At 49.9% G+C, this 16,815-nt stretch overlaps 1 long non-coding RNA gene across 1 annotated transcript; it reads left to right on the plus strand.

Annotated features, from left to right (window-relative positions):
* Positions 1 to 265: 265 nt before the first annotated feature.
* Positions 266 to 9,619, plus strand: LOC138992025 (uncharacterized). The gene is made up of 3 exons (XR_011467829.1): positions 266 to 470; positions 769 to 903; positions 9,451 to 9,619. It is a non-coding gene; the product is annotated as an uncharacterized lncRNA (long non-coding RNA).
* The last annotated feature ends 7,196 nt before the right edge of the window (positions 9,620 to 16,815 follow it).

Consider the following 16,815-nt stretch of genomic DNA (forward strand, 5'->3'; position numbering starts at 1 on the left):
TCCCCGCTCCCCACAACTAGAGAAAAGTCTTTACAGCACTGAAGACCCAGCACGACCAATAAATAAATAAGTATTTTTAAAAAAATAGAAATGAAAGGATTTTAAAAAGCTCATCCTTAATAATATGGAGTGGGGTGGGGTTAGTCGCACACACACACACACACACACACACACAGTGTGAATGTGGACAGTGCTCTAACTCTGTGCAGAAGGGAGTGGAGGAGGAAGCACTGCTAGCCAGCCTGTCACCTGTGTGTTCTCAGGATGACATCTGTGGGGGTGCCCGGTACACTGTGAGGCCCAGCACAGTGTGGGAAGAGACTATGGGAGGATCCTCTGCCAGAGGACCGAGGTATCCTGTGTTGACTGCTGTCACTCAGATCCTGCCACATCGCTGGCTGGGGGCTTGGAGTCATTAGATGCGCAGGATGATAATACCAGAAAGATTCCGGAACTCTACTCGAACTTTGGTAGGTTGGGAGCCGTGACAAAAATTTCAGCACCCTCTTTAGCGAGCAGAGAGGAAGTTTCCGTGATGGATTTCTTAGAGGGTGGGTTAGCTTTGATGTCTTCGCCAAACCATCATTGCAACTTGTCATGAGAGATGGTGGGGAGGGGCTGGGACAGATGAGTGAGGGAAGGTCACTGGGGGACGGGGGCCTGGGGAGCTTTGGGGAAGGGTCATCCCCAAAAGGGATGCCTTAGCCATTCCCGGGCCTTGGCCAAGGGAGGAAGGTAGGCCTCTCCTCTCCCTCTTCTTCCCCATAGGACTTGCTCAGTTCACAGGGTCTGCAGCTTAGAGAGGGAGCTGCGGCTGTTGCTAAGTCGCTTCGGTCGTGTCCGACTCTGTGCGACCCCATAGACGGAAGCCCACCAGGCTCCCCTGTCCCTGGGATTCTCCAGGTAAGAACACTGGAGTGGGCTGCCATTTCCTTCTCCAATGCATGAAAGTGAAAAGTGAAAGTGAAGTCGCTCAGTCGTGTCCGACTCTGTTCGACCCCATAGACGGAAGCCCACCAGGCTCCTCTGTCCGTGGGATTTTCCAGGCAAGAGTACTGGAGTGGGGTGCCATTGCCTTCTCCGTAGGGAGGGAGAGCTCCCTTCAAAACAGAGAATTTCTCTGGAGGGCCGGTGGGACAGGAACCACCTAACATCAAGGCTGGTTTATGAGAGTGACAAAAATTTGGAATCTGGGGATGGGCAAGGAGTGGAAACAGCTGTCAAAATTCCTGAGTCCCAAAGCCATGGCCCAGTGACTCCAAATGCCACTAGCCATTCTGGGCAGAGATAGTCTCCAAACTGAGTGCTCCTTGTTCAAGGGCCTCTGTGCTCTTAGGTCCCAGACCACATAGCTAAGGGACTAATAGCAGGCTGTGTCTGCTGAAGAGAATCATGAAGGTGAAAGGAGGCCCACAAAATTCTGGAGAATCATTTCCTGCTTTCAGGAAACCCCAGTCTAATAGGGGAGATGGCCCCTCCCCTTGGGGAACTTCTATTCTCGTGAAAGGGAGACATCATTTGTCCCCTAGGAACGCCTAGACCCATGGTAGAGACAGATCGTCTGTCCTTGGGAAGCCCCCAGTCTGATGGTGGAGGCAGTTTTTATATATATATTGCCTGGAAAATTCCATAGACAGAGGAGCAAGGCAGGCTACAGTCCATGGGGTTGCAGCATCGGACACGACTGAGCACACACATACACACACACACACACACACTCCTCAGACACAAAAAGTTATAAACATGGAGTGAATAGGAGATGACCTAATGAACTTTGCATCATTCGTGGGCAGTTAGGAGTAGTAGAATGAGTGATGGGGGAGACGAAATGTGCCATTAATTCAAGGAAGACCCCGTGGAATGAAGTTCCCTTGGGTTGCTTAGGGGATGGCACTTTTCGATGCACGGATGCCGGGACTCTCTCTGCTTCTTGGAGAAGGTTGTAAATTGTCCAGACTAAACCGGTTGATCCCTGAGATCCCTTCCAGCTCTAACAGCCTAGGCTTCCTGACCCCAGCCCTCTCACCCCAGCTTCCTCTCCCTCAGAGCCTCCCCCGCCCCTGCCCTTCCTCCCCGCCTTCCATTTGGTCTCTCCTGAGGCAGGTGGCCCAGCCAGCTGCTTGGCCTGTGTGGAGATGCGGTCCCACCCACAGTGTGGGGTGGCGTTCAGTGGGGGTGGGCTGTGACCTGAGGGGCTGACAGCTGGGTCTAGGGCTCAGGCTGGAGGCACAGCAGGCGAGGACGTGGCTCCTGACAGTTTTCCCCAATACCCTCAAGAAGGGGAGGTCTGTGGGGAAGGAGAGGAGGGTTTTGGGAGATGTCATGGGTCCAGGCTGTGGTAGGTCCGGGAGCATCATCGGGGGAAGAACAGGTTGAACTCCACTTCCCCGGAGCTGGGGGAGGGTTCTGAGAGTTGGGCCAGGCTGGGCGTTCTGCAGCTGCTGGGTGTGCTTGCTGTGAGGGAGCTGGGGTGTGGGGGTGCGGTGCGGATTGGAAAGGACAGCTGGGTCTGCCAGGAAGCCCTGCCTGACAGCCCTCCTGAGACACTTCCCCTCCCCCACCCCACCCCAACATGGACTGGGATGGGGCCCCCACCCAGAACAAGAGGCCAGACAGGGGCTGGGGAGAGATTGGGGGTAGGGTTGGGCCTAAAACAGCCATCCTATTTCCATCTCTGTGCCTTTCCTTCAGAAAGGCTTCCATGAAAAGAGTACCCAGCCGTAGGTGATGGCTGGATGGCTGACTGGATGGTCAAATGAGGATTCAACTCCTCACTTCCTGCCTCTCTACACCGCTGGTTCCTAAACTTTAGCCTGAGTGTCACCTGGTGGGCCTGTTAAAATACAAGGCCATAGTGGTCATTCCCTGGTGAACCAGTGGCTGAAACTACATGCTCTCAATTCAAGGGGCCTGGGGTTCAATCCCTGGTCAGGGATCTAGATCTGGCGTGCCACAACTAAGAGTTTGAATGCCACAACTAAGACCTGGGGCAGCCAAATAAATGAATATTAAAAACAAAACAAAACATGATGCTGTAGAGGCCACCTCACTTCAAGATTTTGATTCATGAGGTCAGGAGGTCAAGGGTGGGGGCTGGGAATTTCCAACAAGCCCCTGGGCCCTGCTTTGAGTAGCACTCTGTTGCTTCTTCTCCCACCCGCCACTCCTGCCCCCCAGCTGTCTCATCCCTTTCCCAGCCCTGCCGGCTGGCCCTGCCCACTCCCTGCACAAGCCATCCCAGCTGTTAGGGGCTAAGCACATGGCTGGGTGGCAGAGGGCCAGAGTCAGATCTTGCAGGAGGAGAGTGTACAGAGCTGAGCTCAGCCTGGCCTTTTCCTTCTGACCCAGACCCTAGCAACACACAGAGGGGATTCTGTATCCCCTCCTTTCTGCTCTTCCCCAGCACAGTGACCCTCCACCTGTGGGGGCCCTGGACCAAACATCACCTCTAGATTGCACAGTTTCCACTGTCTCCCAGATCCACGTACTCAGTTCAGTTCAGTTGCTCAGTCGTGTCCGGCTCTCTGCGACCCCATGGACTGCAGCACTCCAGGCCTCCCTGTCCATCACCAACTCCCAGAGTTTACTCAAACTCATGTCCACTGAGTCGGTGATGCCATCCAACCATCTCATCCTCTGTCATCCCCTTCTCTTCCTGCCTTCAATCTTTCCCAGCATCAAGGTCTTTTCAAATGAGTCAGTTCTTTGCATCAGGTGGCCAAAGTATTGGAGTTTCAGCTTCAGCATCAGCCCTTCCAATGAGTATTCAGGACTGATTTCCTTTAGGACGGACTGGTTGGATCTCTTTGCAGTCCAATGCATGCTCAAGAGTCTTCTCCAACACCACAGTTCAAAAGCATCAATTCTTTGGCGCTCAGCTTTCTTTATGGTCCAACTCTCACATCCATACATGACTACTGGAAAAACCATAGCTTTGACTAGACGGACCTTTGTTGGCAAATTCATGCACTATTGTTCTTCAAATATGTGTGGTTGCTGTCGTGGTGAAAAAACATAAAATCATTTAAGAGTCTTAATGAATTTTTGTTTTCTTAAATTTTAAAAAAGTATTCATATTTATAAACCATATTGGCATTTTGTCAAGATGAATGATTCTTAACACAGCCTAGGAGAGCATGTGTGGCTTGCTCCAGCCTCATCTAAGTTCCCTCTCTCTCCTCACCACTCAAGAGTTTCTTCAATTATAGGAAAGGACCTCCTTCCCTCTGGCCCCAGGGCCTTTGCTTACTCTGTTCCCTTTGCCTACAACAATACAATAATGTCTTGCGTCATACCCACTCCCTCTGCTCCTTGGTCTGGTTAACTCTTACTTTTCCCTCAAACCTAGACTAATCACTTTCTTAGTGAATCTTTCCCATCACCGACCAAGCTAATTCCCCCATCAGAGGCTTTCACCATATGTATGTATATTCCTTTGTCTGAAGCCCTCAACGATGTTTTTCTTTTTTTGCCATGTGGCTTGTAGGATCTCAGTTCTCCTACCAGGAACTGGACCTAGGCCACGGCAGTGAAAACACCAAGGGCAAATGACTGGACCACCAGGGAACTCCCTTGTTTTAATTTTACATTATGTGTGTGATTTTGATTAATTTCTAACTCACCTATCAGTCTGAAATTTTCATGAGGCAGAGCCTGTTTATTGTAGTCCTAGAGCCAACCATGGTACCTGGCTTGAACCAGGTGTTTAATAAGCATCTGATAAGTGATGTAGTGAGTTATCAACAGATAAAAAGCCCCTCCACGGCTGGAGGCATGGACTTCCCTGGTGGCTCAGATGGTAAAGCGTCTGTCTACAATTAGGGAGACCTGGGTTCTATCCCTGGATCGGGAAAATCCACTGGAGAAGGAAATGGCAATCCACTCCAGTACTACTGCCTGGAAAATCCCATGGACAGAGGAGCCTGGTAGGCTACAGTCCATGGGGTCGCAAAGAGTCGGACACGACTGAGCAACTTCACTTCACTATTGCTGGAGGCACCAGCCAGGGGCTTCTTAAAAACAACTGGCACACCGGTACTGCTGCTTATCAGGATTTTCTGACCACCTGTTCTCATAGGTGGACCCTGGTCCTGACTCCTGCAGTGGAGGTGAGAGAATAGCAGAGGTGATTGGCCGGCAGCCAGAGTAGTAGGAGTTGGAAGAAAAGAGGAAATTGGAGGGAGAAGGGCAGAGAGGGGAGAGGAGAGAGATGGAAAGGAGAAAAAAGATCTGAAGAAAAGCAAGAGGACAAAGCCCTCTTAGGACAAAGTGAAAGGAACAGAATTTCCAGAGATCAGGATGGGGTCATGAGGTGGGGTCAAAGGAGTGTCGTTTGACTGCCGGGCTCTGTGACCTCCTCCACCCTGTTCAGTCACCCTCTCTCTTTCCTCATCCCCTGCTCCCTCCCCCTTTGCCCCAGGAGCTGGGCTAGTTTATTTTGCTTGGGAAGGCTTCCTGAAAGGGGAGCCTAGTTTTCCTGACACATGAAAAGTGTCTCAGACTGCCATCTGACCCTTCCTGCAGAGTTTCAGCTCCGGGGAGTTTGTCTGACATGCAGTCACACACGTGGACACACACATATATACTGGCACACGGTAAGCACAGGCACCCAGGGACCCCAGGGTAAGTCTGGAAGTTGTGTGACCACAAATGTGTATGCGCACAGGCACCCTCTCGCATATAAGTAGGAAGTAATGTACATAAACCCAAAGCATATCCCCTGCATGGGTGCCTGATATCTGTGTGTGCATGCTCAGCTTGTAACCTCACTCGTGCATGTGTGCGTGCATCCTCAGTCATTTCAGTCATGTCTGACTCTTCACGACCCCATGGACTGTAGCCCACCAGGCTCCTCTGTCCATGGGATTCTCCAGGCAAGAAAAGGAGTGGGTTGCCATGCCCTCCTCCAGGGGATCTTCCTGACCCAGGGATCAAACCTGTGTTTGCTGCAACTCCTGTATTGCACGCAGATTCTTTACTACTGAGCCACCAGGGAAATGTTAGCCCAGATACCCAGTGTGCCATTTCCACTCTTTGCTGTACTATTGCTGGTGAGAAGAATTAGAGTGATGGACACATGTGGTGTGGCTGGCGGCATGAGTGGCTGGTGTGGCCCGGGGCCAGCTGCTGCCTCTCCCTGAGTCACAGGAGGAGCTGGCCCAAGAGACCACCCACTGTGCTGGCATGGGTCCTTCCTCTGCCTGTGGGTGGGAGGGGGGATGTTTGTGTCCTCAGAGTTCCCTGACTTCAGGCTCTTTTGGTGTCCTTACACCATCTGTACTTCCATAGAAGGTCCCTGGGGATTGGAAGGGAGTTCTCTCTTCAGTGTGTGTGTGTGTGTGTGTGCACACACACACATACACACACTTACTGCTGCCTCTCCCTAGCCTCATTCTCCCCTCCTTCTCTGGGCACCTAGCCCCAGGGCTCCTGGCATCTTAGAAGAGCCTTTTCCGGGAGTGGAAAGCTGAGGGATTGCTCTGCCCTCTACCAGATATAGGACGTTGCAAAAATAACCTCAGCATCTACTACATCCCACTTGCCAGCTATTAATATTTCATGCATCATATCTCATTTAATACTTCCAAAAGCCCATGAAGAGTCTTATCTTCTTCCTATAGGGATGGGAAACTGAGGTTTCGGGGGATAAAAGTCTTGACCCCTTCATTACAGCTCAGGAGGCCAAGAGCAGGGATTGTTCCCAGGTCTGTCTGCCACCCAAATCCCTGGTCTTGAACCCTGGGCCATACTGCCTCCAACTTTGCTTGCCTCACCCTGTCTTTGGCTGAGAAATACCTACTTCAAAGGCTTTTCAGGAAGGAACTGAGATGACTTCTGTAAAATGGGCTAGCACACTGCCTGGCACTTGAAAACTCAGTTTTCTTTCTCCTTTGGGTTCCTATTTGGAGGAAAGGGGGACATGAAACACTCCCCTGACCTGTGGGAGGGGACTTTGGCAGCAAGGTGTGAGGTGGACAGAGTAAGTAAAGAGGTACGTTAGAAGCAAAGTCCTCCCACCCACCTCTCTGAGCTCTGGAACCTGGCTGTCGTGGGAAGCTAAAGAAACCAGGTTTTTGTTTTTGTTTTATTGACTGCACCCTGCTGAATGTGGGATCTTGGTTCCCTGACTAGGGATCGAACCTGCAGCCTTTGGATTGGAAGTGCAGAGTCTTAACCACTGGTCCACCAGGAAGGTCCCCAAAGAAACCAATGATCACCATCCCAAGGCCCCAGCACTCATCCACACCTACCCAGCCTCCATGGGGTGGGGGGACACAGCTAGAGAGGGCAGGGAACCTCCCCACCCACAGCCAGTCCACCTTCTCTCTGACACCCCCAGGAAAAGGAGGCATTCCCAGATTCTCAGACAGAAGGAGGAAGGGGAGGGGCTGTGGGGAGGGGAGGAGGGGCTGCCACACACTGAAGCCTTTGTGGGATTCCCAAGCTTCGAGGTGGAAACACTTCATATATCAAGTGTGTTTGTCCCTCCCTGGGGAAGGTGGAAGCAAGAGGGAGGGAGGAGGGGGTGGAGGCCCGGAATCGCCTAGGGCTTAGGGCCTGAAATAGGAAACACCAGTGTGTAACTCGAGTCGGTGGGGAGGGGTCCGCTCAGAACCTTTCTGGAGGAAGGGACCTGTTCTTGGCTCCTGGGATTCCCATTGGAGGCTTTCCCTCCCTTTCTCCAGGCCTCTACTCTTAATGAGCAGAAACTCACACACCCATCACTCCGTCCGGAACCTGTGCCCGTCCTGCCAGGCTCTGTAGCTCCCTTCCCTGAATCCCATCCCTGGCCTGCCCGTTGGTCCTCCCAGAACTAGCTCCACCTCCCTTCCCCATCTCCCACTACTCTAAGCCGGGATCCCCTCCCCCTTCCTCTCTTCCACACCCTGCTCTGCTTGAGCCTCTGAGACCCCTGTCCATCTCACCTGGATCTCCCTCACCCGCTCTTCAAACACAGCCTGACCTCCTTCTGCCCTCAACCGGTCCAGGACCCTGACTCAGTCTCCTCTCTAACTCTCGACACGTTCCCTGCCTTTGTGCCCTGACTCATGGCCCTGACCCACAGGTGATGATGACAAGGGTACTGGGCCTGCACTGAGAGCCTCTGTCCCAGGAACCTTGTGATGAGTCTGACTGTGATGACTGTGGAAGTCAGTGCTATTCATCTGCTTATTCAAGAAGTATTTATTGAGCACCTGCTACATGCCAGATCATCTGCTAGATGCTGCATGCCCTTCAAGGAGCTCACAGTTAGTATGCGTCACTCTTCAGCTCTGGACAAGAGGGTCCTTTGTTCTGGGAGCCTCCAGGTGCTTTACACTCCACAGAGCAGAGTCCATGAGATGCACATACCCAGAGTCTACACGGCCCCCTCTACCCTCTCTTCTAGACCATTCTCTGGGTTCCTAGCCAAACACAGTGTGGAACCATATTGAAATCTGAGTCAAAAAGAAATCAGCAATACTGAACCCATCTTTACTAAAATTTTTGATATTTTGTTTATTATGGGTCGTTTATATTTTTAAAAAATATTGCTGTAAAATATTTTAAAAATGCATCCTCAGGGGCTTCCTTTTATAATTTTACTTCTTAATTTTTGGCTGTGCTGGGTCTTCACTGCTGCACATGGGCTTTCCCTAGTTGCGGTGAGTGGGGGCTACTCTCCTTGAGGTGAACAGGGCTTCTAATTGTGGTGGTTTCTCTTCTTGCGGAGCACAGGCTCTGGGCGCACGGGGTTCAGTGGTTGCAGCACACAGGCTCAGTAGTACTGGTGCACAGGCTTAGTTGCTCCGCAGCACGTGGAATCTTCCCAGATCGGGTATTGAACCTGTGTTCCCTGCATTGGCAGGTGGATTCTTATCCACTGCACCAGCAAGGGAGTCCATATTAAAATATTATTTATAAGTATTAATGAGTTTTATGGCATCCCTTAAATTTTGTACCTGAGCTGAGGGCCTCGCTGATCCTCAGAATTTCCTATCTAAGTGACCCCAGACTGTTTCCAAAGCCTGTGGACCTCTTTCTCCATCCATCCTACCCACTGAGGACAGGCCAAGTGCAAGTGCCCATACGCTCAGGGCTGACAGTGGTCAAGGGCAGGCTGGCTTTGGGAGTGGACAGGGTTTGCACATGGGGACTGGGGAGGTGTCCTCACCTGAGTGGAGCAGAAAGGAACTGCTGGTGGGAAGAGAAAGTGGGTAGATGGGGAGGGGATGGCGCCACCACATTCCAGCCCTAAACTCCAGTAATTTTGAAAGCAGATTTGTCAAAGAGATAGATCTTTTTAAACATTTGATGTATAACTTTTATTTATTTATTAATTTTTATTTAATTAATTTATTTCTTTATTAATTTTATTTAGTTAATTTATAATTATATAATTATAATGATATATACTATCAGTTCATCAAGGCTGTATATTGTCACTCTGTTTATTTAACTTATATGCAGAGTACATCATGAGAAATGCTGGACTGGAAGAAACACAAACTGGAATCAAGATTGCCGGGAGAAATATCAATAACCTCAGATATGCAGATGACACCACCCTTATGGCAGAAAGTGAAGAGGAACTCAAAAGCCTCTTAATGAAAGTGAAAGTGGAGAGTGAAAAAGTTGGCTTAAAGCTCAACATTCAGATAACTAAGATCATGGCATCCGGTCCCACCACTTCATGGGAAATAGATGGGGAAACAGTGGAAACAGTGTCAGACTTTATTTTTCTGGGCTCCAAAATCACTGCAGATGGTGATTACAGCCATGAAATTAAAAGACACTTACTCCTTGGAAGGAAAGTTATGACCAACCTAGATAGCATATTAAAAAGCAGAGACATTACTTTGCCAACAAAGGTCCATCTAGTCAAGGCTGTGGTTTTTCCTGTGGTCATGTATGGATGTGAGAGTTGGACTGTGAAGAAGGCTGAGCGCCGAAGAATTGATGCTTTTGAACTGTGGTGTTGGAGAAGACTCTTGAGCGTCCCTTGGACTGCAAGGAGATCCAACCAGTCCATTCTGAAGGAGATCAGCCCTGGGATTTCTTTGGAAGGAATGATGCTAAAGCTGAAACTCCAGTACTTTGGCCACCTCATGCGAAGAGTTGACTCGTTGGAAAAGACTCTGATGTTGGGAGGGATTGGGGGCAGGAGGAGAAGGGGAGGACAGAGGATGAGATGGCTGGATGGCATCACTGACTCGATGGACGTGAGTCTGGGTGAACTCTGGGAGTTGGTGATGGACAGGGAGGCCTGGCGTGCTGCGATTCATGGGGTCTCAAAGAGTCGGACACGACTGAGCGACTGATCTGATCTGATACTATCGAATGAGGTGGCCAAAATATTGGAGTTTCAACTTCAACATTAGTCCTTCCAATGAACACCCAGGACTGATCTCCTTTAGTATGGAGTGATTGGATCTCCTTGCAGTCCAAGGGACTCTCAAGAGTCTTCTCCAACACCACAGTTCAAAAACATCAATTCTTTGGCGCTTAGCTTTCTTTATAGTCCAACTCTCACAACCATACATGACTACTGGAAAAACCATAGCCTTGACTAGATGGATCTTTGTTGACAAAGCAATGTCTCTGCTTTTTAATATGCTGTCTAGGTTGGTCATAAATTTCCTTCCAAGGAGTATCTTTTAATTTCATGGCTGCAGTCACCATCTGCAGTGATTTTGGAGCCTAAAAAACCAAAGTCAGCCACTGTTTCCACTGTTTCCCCATCTATTTGCCATAAAGTGATGGGACTGGATGCCATGATCTTAGTTTTATGAGTGTTGAGCTACTATAATTATATATATATATAATGTAAATTATAATTATATAATTTAAAATGTGTTAGTTTCAGGTGTACAGCAAAGTGCTTCAGTTACACAACTACATATATCTATTCTTTTTCCAGTTCTTTTATTTCGGTTACATAATATTGAGCAGAGTTCCCTGTGCTTTGCAGTGGGTCCTCATTATAACTTTTAAATATTTAGAAATTTTTTGTTCACGGCTTTTTAAAAAATATTTATTTATTTATTTTTGGCTTGCTGGGTCTTTGTTACTGTTTGGGCTTTTCTCTAGTTGCAGTGAGCAGGGCAATGCTCTAGCTGTGGTGCATGGGCTTCTCGTTTGGGCAGCTTCCCTTGTTGCAGAGCAGGGGCTCTAGGGCACACGGGCTCAGTAGTTGTGGTTCCCGGGCTCAGGAGCAGTGGTGCACCTGCTTAGTTGCTCCGCTGCATGTGGGATCCTCCCGGATCAGGGATCAAACCCGTGTCTCCTGCACTGGCAGGCAGACTCTTTACCACTGAGCCATGAGGGAAGCCCCTGCTCTTGGCTTTTTATTGGTTCTCTTGCCCTAAGCCCCACAGATGTTAAGGGCAGGCCTGCTTACAGGGAGGGCGAGTGGGCAGACAAAAGTTATCAGGATGGAGTAGAACAGCCTGATCTCACTTCTGCTCAATGCCCACCTGTGTACCTTTACTCCTGTCCTTCCCACCACCAACTCCTACCCACCCTTCAAATCCCTCTCCTCCCTCTGCAAAGTCTTCAGCGATTCCTGCTGTCCTTGGTGGCTTCTCCCTCCTCCCAACTGTGTTATTTGCTCCTCATACCACTCCCTGAGTCCTCCTTGCCCATCCTGCCTGATATCAGTCCTGATATCAGTCCCCGAGAAGCTATTTTGTGCTGCCATCTGTTAGTGTACGCGTGTGTGTATGATGTCCTGGGTTATCAGTGTTTTAATGGTGCTGACAATGTACTGTTTTACTGTTTAAGTTCCCTACAGTGTTAAGCTTTGGAAAGAATGAGTTTGGAATCAACCAGAGACCTAGGGTTGATGCTGGCCTTACCCCTTATTAGCTATATGACCTTGAGCAAGTTAACCTTCCTGAGTCTCAGATTTCTCCATATAAAAAACAGGATAATAAAACTTGCTTGGCAGGGTGTTATGAATACAAGAAGTAATCTATATAAAGGGCCTGATAAAGTAAGCAGTCAATAAAACGTTAACCATAATAATTATACTATTACACTTAATATATTATTATATAGTTTACATGTATTATATGCCTGCTATTATATTGTTCATAGGACAATTATAATGATATATTATTAAAGACCTTACATAAACTAGATGACTGAATGGGACGACCAGGAGACGCAAGAAACCTAAGGGAACAGAAATGGAGCTCTTCTAACTTGAGGCTTTTCTGCCTGGGAGAGACTGAGGATGTCATCTGGAACTGGGCTCCTTTGGTAAGGGGATCCTTGGGACCCATGATTCCTCTCTGGGCATCTGGCATAGAAGTGAGGCATCCAGGGCTCAGGATTAATCCTTCCACGTGGCTAACGCCTCTTGACCCCACACTTCATTTAGTTACACAAGCCACACCCTTGGCACAAGCCTGTTCCTGCCCTGTTAGCAGAGGCAGCTGAGTACCAGGCACCACCTCCATCTGCCACGGAGCTGGCCAGTCTTCCCAAGTGAGTCCTCTGCCCCAACATACCCCAGAGAGCCTGCCTAGGAGTAACCGCAGGAACCAAGGGCTGAGGGGAGCAGGAGACGTTGGATTCCAGCTCCCAGGACCACCCACCCTGACCTCCTCCCCTGTGATTATTAAAAACATATTTCCAAGGAATTAGCAACTATGCCAGGGATGTTGATCGCTAACCCTCAGTCCAACCAATGGTTTTAATCACTAACTGCAGCCACATTAACATTACTAACTAATGAGAAGTCTGCAAGGCGGGGTGGGCAGAGAGTGGGGTGGAGAGGGAGACACCTGCTAGATGGCTGAGCCAAGGGGCCACCCTGGAAGAGAGTGGCTCAAAATGGAATTCCGCGCCCCCACCCCAGTCAGAAGACCAGCTCCTTAGGACATTAAAGACACTGGTTTGGGGATGGGGTGCCTATCTCCAGGCATTCTGTATTACCACATCTTGGGGGAACCACGAATTAGGCTCCCTGTGGGAGAGTCCACAGGGCAGGGCGCTCACCTGTGGTCAGCCAAGTTCTTAACTGGGGCCCCTGTAAAGACCTAGCTTTTGGCTCACAAGTGTGTGCAGAATGCAGGAGATTCAGACCCAGAGACTTTGCCGTTGTCCAGCAGCAGCAGCAGCAGCAGCATGATGGGGATCCTAGTCCACTCCTAGTCTTACCTCCACCCCTCCCAGACTGGGATCCCATTTTTAGCATGTGATTGTGATGGTAAAGAATTTGTCCAATGTGGGGGTGAGGGTGTGTGTGGGGGAGGGGTGGGGGTGGGGATGGTGTGTGAGGGTGGGGTGGTGGTGGTGGTGGTGGCTAAAGGTGACCATTGGTGCACTCAAGATAGATCCTTTTGAGACAGCAGAGAGGAAGTTAAGAAGGCAAGAAAGGCATAGCCTGGGTTGATGAAAGGAGAAAAAAACAGAAGTCAATGAGGTGGTGGAGGGAGAGTAGACAGGTTAAGGAGGGTATGGAGATGCCTCTGGCTCTTTGGAGCTCCCTAGGAAGAAGGTATTTGACTCAGAGAGGACTGTCCTTGTAGCTCATGGTTTAAAGTTTTTTTAATAGAGGTAGTTTTTTTTTTTTTGCTACGAAAACATCTTACTTCTCTCTCTCTTTTTCCTGTGGGATGTGGGATCTTAGGTCCCCAACTGAGGATTGAACCCAAGCCCTCCAAAGTGAGAGCTCAGAACCCTAACCATTGGGCCTGCCAGGGAATGCCCCTGGTTAGAAACTTTTATGTTCAACAACTGCTTACCAAACACCAGCCCTCTTACCATCTGTCCTCTTCTCTTCCTCTCTCTCTCTCTTCTTTGTTCATACTCTAGCGAACAGCTAAGGCCTGGAGTTGGCTTCCTCTTCACTCGGTGCAGATTTTCTTGCAGGGCAAGTCCTCGGAGCTCTACCTCTCTCCCAGCCACCAGCCTTGCATCCTTTGCTATCAGCTTCCCTGAAGGCAGCGCCTCCATCCACCACCCAGACACAGCATCCCTCTTCTCTGTGTGCACACACCATGCCAGGCACTGGAGAATGGACCCCAGGAAGGAGGAGTCCTACAGAAGTAAGGAAGGTGCAGATTCCAGAGCCAAATAGAGCCAAGAGTCAGTCAAACTGCTGAGCACACATTCAACCAATCAGATTAAAAGAAAAATCAGAGAGATTCTTTAGAAGATGGCAAGGAGGTGTACAGGGAGCTGGGGTCCAGGCCCAGGCCCAGGCCCAGAAGGACTAAGACAGGGAGGCGCAGGGTGGAGAACCGTTGTCTTGGAGAGAGTCTGGGTCCTGAGGTGAGGGCAGGGCTGGGATGGGGGTTGTGGGAGGTGGCATAGACTTGACCCCTAGAAGGCCAGACTCAAATGTCTGGCATAAATTTGAAGGGAATGGAGGCTTCTCTGTGGGGCCCTAGGCAGGTGAGAAGGCAGCTTGCCTTTGTGCTCTCCCCAGGCAGAGGCAGGCAGGAGTACGGGGGGGATAGCGTCTGGGGAACAGTTGTCGTGGACACTGTCCAGTAGCCCTCCACCCAGGCCAACCTGCTGTCTCTATAATCAAGAGCCCCAGCAACCCCTCCTGTGCCACCCCACACAGCCAGTAACAGAAGAACCATCTCTGAAATAAACACCATATAAGAACAACAACCCCCAGAAACTCCAAAGGGGCTTTGATGTTGGGGCCAAGGGTTTTGACTAAACAAACTGGAAGCGATTTAGGCCAGAGAATGCTGGCGGCAGCTCTGAGGCGGCAGCATTAGGGTTTTGAGTCAGGTCGCCAGGAGCTAGTAGAGGACTCTATCCTCCCCACCCCCAACCAGCCACCCTGGAACCTCAGAGACCAGTGCAGAAAGGCGAGGGTGTGTGCTGTCTCCCATCTTCCCTCCTTCCTTCTGCCTGAGGGGCTGGACCATTTAAGAACATCATCTCCACCCAGCGAATGCTGTGCTGTGAAGCTGACCCCTTGAAGTCCTCCCCTCCTCCCCCTCCAGCCCCAGCACACACAGTCACTGCCCTCCACTTCCCCGCATCCTCTCCTCCTCAGCCAGTCCTTATCTTAAATGTCTTTATAAGGAACAACTGATTCCAGGAACAAATCTTGTCCCAGTCTGAAAAGTCCCTGATTCCATAACAGCCACGTGGCTCTGGCACTGAGGTAAGTCAAATCCCAAAGAGTTGGCAGTTCAATCCTTGGACCATCAGCAATCCCCTGGAGGGCAGAAACTGCACCTGGTTCATCTCTGTGTCCCCCATGCCTAAGAAAAGAGAGGGGTTCAGTCCCTGTTTGTTGAATGAACAAATGAACAATCCCTTGGGGGAACCACAGAGGGTTAAAGTCCTGGTTCTATCATACGCTTCAGCGTCCTCTGCCAAGAGGTATTACCCAGCTCATAAGTGGTTTTATGAAACCATACATGCACACACACACATCCATATACATACAGACAGACATACTATTGATACAAGAACTATGTAGAATGTACAGCCCAGAGTCTAACATGCAGCAGGTACACAATGGCGGGGTGTAAATGGTTCATAATTTAGGCTACTTCCCTACCAGTCTGTGTCTCATTTGTAGCCAAAAGAACCTACATTTGTGAATCTGCGCAGAAGGGCTCAGAAGACTGGGGCTGAAAATCTTTCCAGGGTGGTGATTCCAGCAGGAAGGCAGTAGTAGCTCCCTCCCCTGCCCAACCGTGGAAACGTGGAGAAAGCTGAACCTTTCTGGACTTGTGTGGTGACTTTCTCTATTAGAGAGGTGAGGGGGAGGGGCTGGGGTTTCATCTGTGCCCCTTAAATGAGACCCTCTGCTCTGTAAGATGGTCCCCCTCTGGTCTCCTCTCTGACTCTACTCTGGCTGTTTCTCTCCCTCATATCCTCTCCCTGAAGGCCATCTGCCTTCCTGTCTTTTTTTTTTTTTTAATCTTAATTATTGTTTTACATTTAATCACCAAGTCTTGAGTAATAGGATCCTAAAGAGCCAGTGAGATATCCCCAGGCTGGATTGACTCTCGCAAAGGAACAAAACAAAACAAGGGAGCCACTCACAGAGAGCCAGACACGTGCTTACACACTTTCTCTCTCACACACACATACACAGAGTCCTATACACGAAAACAAGAAAGTACAGGGAACATGGGCGTGCCACACAAATACACAGGCACACACGCTTAGATATGTGCACACACTGTCTCAAACACATGCCTACACACATACATTCACTACTAACAAAGAATCTCCAAAAAGCAGCGCATACACACGCACACACACACACACACAGACTTACAGGAGGCCCGATGACTGTACTTCAAGCTTCACCTCCCAACCCAAGCCCAAAAATCTGTCTCCAATTATCTGGCCCGTGTTGGGAGCAACAGGAAATCCAGAGCTGCCTCTGTCTTCTGGGGGAGATGCCGGGATTTCAGCCATTTCTCCATCTTTGGAAAACAAAAGCCTTCTGGTCTTGCCTCCTTCTCCCTGCTTCCAAGGCAGCTGGGGCTAGAAGGGTGTGCATGTGGGTGGGAGGGAGGGTGTAAAACTGAGCCTAAGAACCTCTTGGGAAAGAACAGCCTGGGAGAGTGGCCAGGGGTCTCTGAGCTCTGAACATGAGCCTTTCCAACTTCCCCCAAAACACTGAACAGGGAAGTTGCTTGGGTCAAGGATAAGGGTCTACAATGAGGACCTCGGAATCAGCAATGACCCCAGGCACTAGCCTCATGGAGTGACCAGCACAAGAGCGCAACAACCAGTAGACTTCCAATCAGAAGACCTGGGCCCGAGTCCCAGATCTGCAGCGAGCCAGCTGCCAGTGACTTCACGCCTCAGAATCTCACTTAGAAAACGGGAGTAAGA

This window comes from Bos mutus, chromosome 19 (genome assembly GCF_027580195.1).
Source record: "Bos mutus isolate GX-2022 chromosome 19, NWIPB_WYAK_1.1, whole genome shotgun sequence".
Classification (NCBI taxonomy): domain Eukaryota; kingdom Metazoa; phylum Chordata; class Mammalia; order Artiodactyla; family Bovidae; genus Bos; species Bos mutus.